The sequence below is a fragment of the Pteropus medius genome, unplaced genomic scaffold (assembly GCF_902729225.1).
Source record: "Pteropus medius unplaced genomic scaffold, Ma_sr-lr_union100, whole genome shotgun sequence".
NCBI classification, from domain to species: domain Eukaryota; kingdom Metazoa; phylum Chordata; class Mammalia; order Chiroptera; family Pteropodidae; genus Pteropus; species Pteropus medius.
In genome coordinates, this window is record NW_024340693.1 from 4,791,818 (window position 1) to 4,803,856 (window position 12,039).

Genomic DNA, 12,039 nt, shown 5'->3' on the forward strand with positions numbered 1-12,039 from the left:
GACCCAAACTTCTGGGAAAAGACAGGCCAATGGCCAATGGACACAAGAAAAAAAATGCTCACGATTATTTATCACAGGGAATTGCAAATTAAAAGCACAGGGTGTTTCACCCCAAGCGGAAGAGTTGGAAAGACAGGGATGCGGGGTGCCGGGGACAATAGGGCACGTGGCTTCGAATTGCGTTTCGGAAGTCCTCTAAAGTTAAAGGTGCGCTTACCATGTGACACAGCAGTTCCCCGCTCGGGTACTCACCCGAGAGCAGTGGTAGTTCTCGGGGCCCCAACCTGGAGATGAGCCAAGCATCCACCGGCTGCGGAATTGGTGAGCAAGCTGCGTCGTGTTTATGCAACAGAATACCGCTCACGAGTAAGACGAGAAAGTGCCCGCGCACTTGACGGCGAAAGCGTGCTGAGCGAACAAGGCCAGGCAGGAAAGCGTGTCACACATCCTCCGTGACCCCGTTTACGCGCAGCCCCAGGAAAAACGTTTCGTTTATGGTGATGAAAACGAGGTCAGTCTTGTCTGACTGTTGGAGGTATAGGGACCCTTCTTGGCAGGGGGTGCAAATGTTCTATTTCCTGGCTGGGGTGACAGGGACATGTACAGACGCATTTGTCCAAACTGACCAAATTGTGCGTCCAAAGTGGCTATATTACACCGCAGGTAAATTATACCTGAATACAAGTGACCGCAAAAGGCAAGGCCCAGAGAATGTCCAGGATACCACCACTATGTGAGGCAGAGGGACAGTGGCCTTCTTTTGGGGGCAAACTTTATTTTAAAATATTTTAGAGGGTTAAATTCGATATTACCTCTTGAGAAACCTGTTTAATTTCTAATGACATACATGTTACCCTTCTTTTATTTCGTGATATAAATCATTAGCTGAAGATTTTTGAGAAAATTTGCCCTGGTAGGCCATTTATTCACAAAACGACATGTATATGTGTGCAAAATTAGACGGCTCAAGTTTCTCACACTCGTAATTATACTGTGTCGTCTTAGGTAGGTACAAAATAACACCCAGTCCACATCCTGATGATATCTGAGCTCCAGAAAACCATCCGATGACAATGGCTGCTTCTGACAAAAATGTTATTATTTTTCCCTAATCTCTCTGCAGCAAGAATGCAGGTATCGTCAATACTTACAACCCAAAGACAAAAAAAAAAAAAAAAAAAAGCCAGAAGAAAGGCCAGGTTGTTCTTTGTCACTCTGACAGTTTAATTTTTGCCTTGGTTAAATGAAAATGGTTGATGGATTTTAATTTCATTTGAGCCCTTGGATTCCAGGGTAAATAATTCATCTCTTATGATGAAATGTAGTCATGTTTCATAATTCCGTCATCGACTGTCACTGTAGCTCTGAGTCCTAAGACCTTTGATCCTTAGAGGGGGTTTAGCAAATTTTCCTGGGCCCCGCGGACGGCTGTCTTTCAGCAGACGCAGATTAACGGGGAGGGGCCCGCTCGGTGCGGGGGCGTCTCCCGCAGTGACCCTCTTTCTGCAGATTATAAGGACACGCAGCGCATGCAATATGGCAAGTTCTTCCAGTTACGATTTATTTAAAACTCGGGAACAGAGAAAATAGGAGTGGAGAGGGAAGCTGCGAAGACATTTTTATGCCTGAAGTGTAAGCTAGACTCCCGAATTCAGGAGGAGACGGAAAAACCGAGCGAGGTGTGAAAAGGGGGTGGGGAGCTCCGGAGACACAGCATCCCACGTGAGGAGGTCACTGGCGTGCCTGCCCCCGCGAGCCCCACGTTTTCCGGGGAGTCCCCGGGAGAGTCCCCAGAAGAGGAGAGCATGTTCCCTGTTTGGGGTGACAATCCCTGTAACCCATTAGCAGCTCCATCTTGTGACCGCAGGAGAACCTTTTTCACGTCTCATCTTTGGGGAAAAGCCAGTATTTTACTCGGCTTGGGGGTGAGGGGAGAGAGAGGCGTCGTCTTTAAAGTTCCCTGTCTTGGCATTAGCAGCTGGGTCCCTGCAGACACTGGCACCTGCCGTGTAAGCAGCAGGCGCGGGTGTGCACAGCTCACGCACGCACACACGCACGCACACACATGCATGCATGCACAGCACACACATGCACGCACGCACACACAGTCCCTGAGGCGCCCAGTGCTGGCAGGTGGCACTCCGAGGCCTCGGCGGCCACCGTCGCTGTGCGTCCACATGGCCTCTTCTGTACCTGCATGTAGGAGAGAGAGTGCGGTCTGGTGCCTCTTCTAAGCGTGCCGATGTCCTCGTGAGGCCACACCCCAGGCCCTCGCCTAGACCTAACTCCTTCGCAAAGGCCTGTCTCCACACACCGCCATGCTGGGGATTAGAACCTTAATGTACGGATCTGGGGGGACATGATCACTCACCCGTAACATAGTCTGTAATAGATCTCATCACCGCCGCTGATTTTCAGGAAAGTGCAGTGTGTGTGTGTGTGTGTGTGTGTGTGTGTGTGTGTGTGTGGTAAATGTGGGGGTGTTCACTGTGGTGGTTCACGCCCAGTGGGCACATCCAGGATGTTGGGGTGTGGGCTCCCGGTCGGGGTCTCAGCGGGGGAGTAGGGGCCAGCACCCTCATGGCCACCCCGCATGAGCAGCGGGGCCAGCAATGCGATGTCATCATTACATCACGCGATACCATCCTTTTCTGGCCGACAAGAGCGATCGCCTTCGCGACATTCATTTCCCGATTCGTGTGAGAACGTATCAGGTCCCCGTGCGTGATGGCCGGGCGCTGCCGGCAGGTCTGCAGCCGCGTGGGGGATTGCTCTGGGCATCTCGTCTGCATCCACCACGCATCCTGAGGCGCGTGTAAATGGTCTTCGTGGTTAGTAAACGTGACCCGTAGGACAAGCGCGGATCAGAGGGTGAGCAGGAAAGGGACAGGGGAGAGAGCCGTCACCGGGAACTCAGATGTTGTTGGCGAAACCAGGTGAGCGGATGAATCTGACATTTACTGGAATTGCAGCATTGAAGGGGACGAGGAAAATCGGGTAGGCTGCTGAGAATTTAGTGAGACGATGCACGCAAGGGGACCGATAAAATGTGGCACACAATACAAATATCAGTGACGGCGACGATGAGAGTGACAACTCCTACCTAGCGCTCATGGCTCTGCAACTGTATAAATATTTGTGACCGCTCCCGCCACCTTCAGCTGCATGTTAAACACCACCCACATGTTTCTAGTTCGCTGGCCCATGTTTTGGTCTTAAATATAAATGTTACTTCTTTTATGCTCCCTGGCGTCTCTATTCAGCTCTTTCTAATTTCACTGGGATAAACATAGCCAAGTATTTTCTTCCAAAATACATCCATGGTCCATCCAAGGATTTTCCTACAGACCCAGTCCCAGGACACCAAGCAAGAACTAAACCATGTAGCGTAAACAAAAGCAACTCCGTTTACAAAAATTCAATTTAAGATTGAACAGAGGAAGCGTGAGTCAACACCAGTTGCCATCGACAGATGTTACAGGTTTCGGTGGTTTGTTTGGTTTTTTAATCTCTGTCCGCTGTTTTTTAAACCTCGGCGAACACAAGACTCACCTGGTTGGCCCAGGAACGTGGATGTTCGTAGGATGCACGGAGCATCTGACTCGCCGATTGGAATAAGTAATAGGAAACTGCAGTTTTCGCATGATCGGAAGAGAATGAGGAGGTGGTTTTATACGTGGCTCACACAGAGGAACCGTTTCGGTCACAGTGTTTGTCATGTTCGTTGTCCCTCTGCTTACTTTCGATGATAACAACCGTCATTAAGATTAAGCGCAGCGTACCCCTCACGCCACAGCTGTGCGCAGGCTCCGGTCCCTGAGCCTCTGCGGTCTCAGGCTCTTCCTGCTGTCGTGGCTCCCGCTGGGCTGTCTGGATGCCAGGACAGCTGCCTGATGCAGAAACCAACAGGGATGTTTCTAATTACAGCTGATGATCAGCTACTTTGAAAACATTTCAGACTCTGTTTACCAAGGGTGATGTACAGATTTAACTCTGACTCGGTGGGAACATGTTCAAGGGAGCGGGTGTCAGGGCCAAGTATTACACGACCGCTCAAGATTTCTGGTCATTCAGCCATGTCCTCCTTGAGGAAGATCGTCATGGGGAGACAGAGAGCATCATTGCAACCTCGCTTTCTCTCGGGTCTTGTTGGTGGACAGATATAAAGCCTACGTGTATTGGAGTTACGAACTTGGGGTCGTGCGAGGAGAAACGCATTAGCTTTGGGGGACCGAACGCCTTAGAAGCGTCCGGAGAGACCGTGTTTCTGAGCCACGACGTGGGAACTCCAACCAGCAGGAGCGGAAGTAGATGCGCCTTCTGAAGACTTGGGAGCCATGAAAAAAACGATTCATTTACAATCAAATAAACTTGGCAGAGTCTTTCATAATTTAACCTGTCAGTTAAATAGAAAGAGCTTCGAGATATATGAGTTAGGTCAGATTAATTTTCCCTTCCACTTCGGTTCCTGGTTTCTCAGCTCAGTGGTTATTTCTAAGGCTGGATAAATATTTAGATGTACGATGAGGGGAACATGGATGGAGTGCTCCTGGGTGAGTAGATAACAGAGATGAATATATAGAGACGCATACATGTATGTAATTGTGCAGGTGGATAAATATAGATGGATAAACATATGTATGAATTAGAGAACTATAGAGATAGTTCTACGATCTTGGACAAATATACCAAATGGAAATAACAATCACATTAGGTCATGGAAAGTACACCAGAAGCTTTTACTCCGGTTCCAGAAATACAGTCGTCGTAGCCATTTTTATTAAAGAGAGAAGAAACAAATAAAGAAGAAACTTCTACATGAGCTAAACACGGAGCACACTGTTCACGGCGGGGTAGTATCTGAGCTGGAGAAGGACACGCTGTAACCTGCGTCCTGCAGACAGCCTGAGAGTAACGAGCAGCAGCCTGGTGCACGCCTGACCAGGGGAGAGTCCTGAGGGTGTCCCCCCGCCGTGTCTCTTAGTGGTGTGGCGCTCACTGTCTTTTCCTCGGTGGAAAATGCAGGCAATCTTGAGCCATGAGGGATCATTTGCAATTATTTCCAGACTACTAGGAAAATAGGTAATGACTCACGGCCTGGGGCTCGCGCCCTCCGCACCGCCCTCAGCCACACACGCGCCAGTTCCTGGGGGTGACAGGCCGTGCGTCAGGTCAAATGCCAGCGGCGAGTGCAGGCAGAAGCGGGCGGTTCACCGCTAGGCTGGACCACGCACACGCACATGAAGCACACGGACTGAGGGGCCGAGCAGGCTGCAAGCTCCCAGGTGAGATGCCCAAGGTGAAACCGTATTAGAATTAGGTGGCTCTTCACCTGGTCAGACGCAGGAGAGCGGGTTGGTAACCTGCAGGACAGGTATGTAGAAAAGACCCTTTTTCGAAATACAGAAAGAAACTTTAAAAGACAAAAGAAAACAGTGTGGAGAATGGAGAAGAGGTCTTGCAAAAGAACTGGAGTGTATGTGACCACCGTTCCAGGGAGAGGACAGAGGCCAGGGACAGGCGCGCGGGGTCTGGGACCGTGTTGTTGTCTGAGCCAGGGAGACCCCGAGTCGCAGCTGCCACTGGTCTCCACCCCGTGTCCCACACGACTAGACCCAGTGTGCTCCACCCTCACGCGAAGACGTCTTCCCGCCAGAGTCGGTCCATCGTGCCTGGAAGAGGGGTTCCTTCCACCTGCACAGACATCTACGTGGGGCCGCAGGGGTCTGAAAAATCAGGGAGACGCGACACCGCCACAACAATACAATAAACTTCCAGTAAGTGACCCCAGAGAAATGGGGAGTTGTGAATTTCTTGACAAACGATTAAAAATAATTGTTCTGAAGACTCTCAGTGAGCCACACGAGAACACAGATAAACGATTTAATGAAATCGAGAACGCGATCAGGGAGTCAAGTGAGAAGTTCACCAAAGGGTCAAAAATAGAAAAAAGAACTGAACAGAGTTTTTGGAGCCGAAGACGCAGTGACTGGATCGAACAGTCAACGAGGGACCTCAGCCGGGGATTCAGGCACGCAGGGAGGAGTCGCCGCACTCATATGACACAGGAGAGTCACCTGAAGGTATCCAGGTGAGGACGAAAAGAAGAAGAAATGAAAAGGAGTGAAGAAAACCCACGGGAATTAAGGGAGACTGTCGAAGAAACAGTATCCACATCAGGGAGACCCCAGAAGGAGAAGAGAGAGAGAAGGGGGCAGAGCACGCATTCCAACAAATAAAGGCCAAAAAGTTCCTAACTGCGGGAGGAGACACGGATGTCTAGGGTCGCGAAGCTCAAAGGTCCCCCCCAGCTTCACCTCGCGATGACACGCTGTGATGAAACCGTCCACAATCAAAGGCAGAGAGACTCTGGAAGGCGGCACGAGAGCCCGTCCCGGGGAGGGGACCCGCGGCCACGTGCAGCTTTCTCGCAGGGACCTGGCGGTGGGATGAGCGGCGTGTCTCGCTCAACGTGCAGAAGGAGCCAGCAGGGACTGGGATGCCCCGCCCCGCAAGCGGTCCCCCAGGACGGAGGGCGGCGCAGACCCCCGGGACACACCGGGTTGCTCAGCACCGCAGCTGTCGCAAGCCACGCTCCGCGGGGCCCTCAGCACTGAGAAGGAACAGTGCCAACCAGGAACGTGAAATCACAAAGACGTGACAGTCACGGCGAAGGCAGACACATGGTCAGATTCGGAGCGCCCGCCCCGGTGGTGGTAGGGAGTGAATCATTGATTACTCTGGCATGAAGATTAAAAGGCAAAGAGGTAAAAATAACTACGCAACAATGTTTTTCGCAGGTACACGCTATAAAAAGATGTGAATTGTGACATTAGAAGCAAAACAGGAGGGGATAAAGTGTCGAGCTTTCAAATGCAAACAAAGTTGTCATCACCTTAAAATAGACTGTAATAAGATTAGCTTTATGGCAGTCTCATGATATGCGCACTGTAAACTAAAATAATTAATATTATTAGAATGTCCATTCTAGCCCAAGTGATGTATCCAGTCAGTGCAGTACCTATGAAAATGCCAATGGCGTTTTTCACAGAAATAGGATTAGATTTGCCAGATAAACTACGGAACACTCAGGGCACTGTTTATCTGAAATTAAAGTGAATCAGGAGTCCTGTGTGTTTATTTGCTAAGGCTGGCAATGCTCGGGGGGACACACAGGTCATTTATGAGGACGTTTGACCATGGGGTGTCTTGGGGACTCCTGGGCCTCCGTGAAATGAGGGCTGGAGGACTTTTTTCCTTTATACATTTTTAAATTTTTTGATTTTTGAACCATGTAACTGCATTACCTATTCAAAAACCATAAATAAATAAACACAAATAGATAAAGCTAAAAATTCACATGAAAACCATGTACTGTGAAATGAGATTTCTCTTCTCTTCTGTTTGTGGTGAAACCATGCCTCATCTATCACCCTGTAATTTGAAAATGTAAATGTCCACCATTCAGTGAAAGCTGAAACACTCTGCGATTTCTATATTTTCGAGGCCTCCTAAGACTCTCTAGGCTTCTCAGGGCCCCATTCAGCAGCGGGGGAAACAAATCAAACATCTGAGGTTCAGCATCGCGGATGAAAGTGTCACACAGTATTACTCTTGAGGCGGCAAGCCCAGCCAGGTTTTTGAAATCTTCCCAAATCCTTCCAGCCTTTGACAGCTTCTCAGATAACTCGCATGGCCAGGCAGACATGTGCCCGAGCAAGGGCCAGGTGCAGAAAGCCAAGGAGGAGTGTGACACGAGGCCCGTGAGTGTGGCAGGCTGCCTGTCAACACCTGGGGGACTCACGTACACCCACACGCACAGACACACGTGTGCACGTGAGCGGGCGTGTGCAGGTAACCCAGATTGTCCCGGCGCTTAGAAACTTGAGTTCTTATCCTGATAAAGCAGACATAACACAACCCACTCCAATGATGCAGAAAGTGAAAAAAAAATAAGCAATTTTTAATGCTTTGGTTTCTCATTTTAAAAATAATACTATGAAGCTAACAATGAATGATTAACTTTTTGACGTGAATATCTTTATCATTACTTTAAAATTACTTTTCTCTTTCTTTTTTTTTAGACAGAAGGTATGACAAAATTATAATCCGAGGATCCTTAACCAGGAAAAATATAGCTTTAATTATCTATTTCGTTTCTCTTAAGCTTTGATTCTTTTTAACGTAAGTAAATGACTTACTTTAAGGGCTCGAGTAACATGACTCAGAAGAGATATTTTAAGCAGAAAATGTTCGAAGGTATCATCACTTGGCAAAATTGCAGGGCGGCCAAGGTAGAGTTTTTCATTGTTGGGCATTTTGAAAGTAGAGTTTATAAACATGATAGCCGTGATTGTAACTTCAACCTCATGCCAGCTGGCTCCAGCATCCTCAGACTTTTTTGGCAAATGGTCAGATACAACACACACTTTAAGCAGCTGGGTTAATCTGACAGCTCTTACTAGAACCCTTCATCTGTCCTACAGAGATACAAGGCTGTTTAATTACAGTCTGATTGGAAAATGCGTACACATTTATTTCTAATCAAAAAATATAACTATGAGCCTACGGCCATACTACCCTGAACCAGCCTGATCCCATCCAATCTCAGAAGCTAAGCAGGGTCGGGCCTGGTTAGCACTTGGATGGGAGACCACCTAGGAAGACCAGGCGCTGTAGGCATGCATAAATGAATGAATGAATGAATGAATGAATGAATGAATAAATGTAAGCTGACAAGTTCCTTGCAATCTGTGAGGTCAACCAAGAGTTGCTTTGCCTGAAAAAAAAAAAGTAACTATGAAATCCCAAGTGAAAGATGTTATAAGTAAAAGCTCATAAATTTATAATTTTTTTCAGTATATGTTTTTCTTTTGTTTTTAATTTTCAGTTTAATTTCATTTGGAAAAAAAGTAACAGTTACTTTTGTGTATTGCTTGCTCTTTAAAATAAAAATCAAGAGAACAACACAATACAGAATAGAGATTTTTCTAAATAAGACTAGAATTCTTAGCTTAGCATGCTTTTTTTTTTGTCTGAGATTATAATCAAAATGGTCTTGATCTTTCTTAAAAGTTCACAGTCTCCCTCGTGATGATATTCATAATGTTTTAAATGGGAACACTATGTTCTTCCCTAACCTACTTACAGTGGCAGCCAGATGTGTGGACGGATTATGAGGGACAGTTCTGCCAGCTTGTGCTAACAGGTAAGCGTATGCTGACCACTTACTGGCTCTCAGAATCCGTCCTCACCTCCACAGAAAGAGAAAAAGCGAAGCCTGCCTTCAGTAACACACAGGCCTGGGCCTTGGTATTTTGATCAATGTTAAAAGGTGACACACTTTCTGAGAAGTAAACAAAAACTCCTTTTGAAAATACGTATGGGGTTCAGATGAATTATAAAAACTAGCATCTTGGCTGCAATCACACTGAAGTCAAGTAGAATTCACAATCGCGTTGTTATCAACGACGGCCATAATTTCTCAGCGGACGTTCTTTTTTTCCTGCAAGTTTAATAATGGATTGTCTAATGTTAAAGGCTTTTGCTGTCAAAGCCACGTGAAACACATTAAACATGATCTCCTGAGGCAAACAGCTAAGGTAAATCACGCAACGTAAAATACCTCCACTACCACCCCTTCCTACACATTAAAGATGGGGTTTGCGTGCAGTTGTAACTAATGGCAACCAGTCACTCACTTAGAATTATTCCTGCTTGAGGAAAATGTACATATGAAAGTATATTTAAAAAATAAACAAAGAAATAAGTACTTTCATACATGTGCTTACACACAGCTCTGGACAAGTAAGCTAAATCTCTAGCAATTACTAAAAAAAGATAATACATCTCTAAAATTTGGTTGTATAGCCTATGACTGCATAGTTTTTAATTCATTCACATAATTAACTATGCCAGCTATATACAGAGTTAACATAATTATATGTATTTGTGTATATATACACATATATACACACATACATATATATGTGTGTGTGTGTGTGTGTGTGTATATGTATGTAAATACATTGTCTTTATTCATAGAAACCCTGGTGAGATAAGTAGACTATCCTAAGAAATTTATAAAGATATTATTGGAACTAAATAACTGGATTAGCAAGGAGGAGGGAGGAGGGTGTAAGGTTAAGTGTCTAAAACCAATTGTAAGTCAATATACTAGCATTTTAATATGAGCACTAAAAATCAAAATGTTACCATAATATGTGGAATATTTAAGGATGAATTTCATAGACCCTACGTGAGCCCTGTTACTGACAACCCCAAACCGTGCTCGAGGGTGTGTCGCGAGGAACTCATGATACATAACCCAGCGGAGCTGAGCCTTAGAAGCAGGATGCCACGTGAGAGAAGGCAGACTCAAGGACCACGCGCTTATAGATTCATTTACAGGCGTTTTCTGAAAAACTCCTGCGTTGGCATAGAGCATATCGCTGGTTTCCCAGGGCGAGGTCCGCTGAAGCCGCCTGCAAACAGAGACGAAGGGACGTTTGGAGACGACGGACGTTTCGACATGTTGGGTGCGCGGTGCTTCTGGGAGTGTATGCTTTCGTCGATGTCATGCAGACACACACCTGAGATGGTATAAGGTGTATGGAAAAAAGAGACGAAACTGCCCTCTTTTCTTCGTTTGGAAAATACAAGTGGGCAGAGGGAAAAGGGACGGGGTCAGGAAGACAGGCCCCAAGCAGGGGCTCGGAGTTCCACTCTCCAGAGGACCGGGACCGCCCCCGCCCAAGAAATCGTGTGGACACGCAGGGGGCCAGTGCCCGAGGGAGAGGCAGGCCTGGGGCGGCGCCCACCGTGCCGCCTCCCCCGAGCTCCTTAGTTCCATGGTCAGACAGACGCGGAGCTGAGGACAAAGCCGGGGGCACAAGGGAGAAGGGCTGAGAAGGCCTTTCGGGCCGTGCAGGATGAGAGTGGAGAATGTGGTTCATGTCTGGAGCCCGAGGAGGAGGACAGAAAGGACATGGGGGCCTGAGTCGCCATCTCAGCATCCTTCGTCAGCAGTGAGGCTGAGAGGGACAAAAGCCAAGGAAGATGGATGGCCAGGAGAGCCTTTGCCAGGGCAGAGAGACTTCCAGAACAGTGGTGCACCAAGTGGTCGTGCAGGTGGTAGTGGTGCAGGTGAGTGTCGTGCAGGTGGTGATGGTGCAGGTGGTCCGCGCCCTTGAGTGGTGATGGTGCAGGTGGTAACAGTACAAAAGGTGGAATGACAGTGCCGAGTGTGGTAATGGTCTTGAGGTGAGTAGCGGTGCAGAGTGGTCGTGCAGGTGGTAATAGTGCAGGTGGCAACGGTATAGGTGGTGACAGTGCAGGTGGTCATGCAGGTGGTGACGGTGCAGATGGACAGCATCACCCCACCGAGCCCCCGGCGCTCAGTTTGAACACAAAGCACCTCACGTGATAAGGGCCGAGTCCCTTCGAGGACAGGGCCTCTCAGCACAGGGACATGCGTGCACTCCGAGTCTCCCGCCCTTTTTCTGGAGCATCTGCTAGCATCCTCCAGGTACGCTGGGAAGGGGGCTGCCTGGTCTTCCTGTGGGTTACTAGAATGGGACATAAAATGCCCCACACTTCTGGAGATCCGTGGCCACTGTGGCCCACTGCGGAGCTGAGCCGCGGCCTCAGCCCACCTCTGTGAGTGCGGGGCGCCCACAGCCCTGTCTCCAGGCCCTGTTGCAATGTGACGGCATGCTGTCATCTTCTCGACGTTCCAATGACCAGCACAGTGGCCCATTCCCCGGATGACATGACTCTGACTGGACAGAGGTGCCGGAAATTCCTCAGATGCGACGCTGGGTGGTGGGGTCTTTGCAGGAAGGCCTTTCCCACACAGCCTCTGGCAAACAGCTCACCCCCATTAAAGCTTCACCCCCAAGTCTCTGTTTCAGCAGAGCTTCCCTGATTACTCTGCTTCAAACCCCATTTAATGCAACATGCACTTTTGTGGGGGCCTCATCTGGTAATGAGGGGGGAAGGGAAAAATATGAAAATGGAATAAAAGAAGGGCTTTGTGTG

At 48.1% G+C, this 12,039-nt stretch overlaps 1 pseudogene; it reads left to right on the forward strand.

The window, feature by feature from the left end:
- Positions 1–8,563: 8,563 nt before the first annotated feature.
- On the forward strand, positions 8,564–8,682 carry LOC120603110 (uncharacterized; annotated as a pseudogene).
- Positions 8,683–12,039: the final 3,357 nt, after the last annotated feature.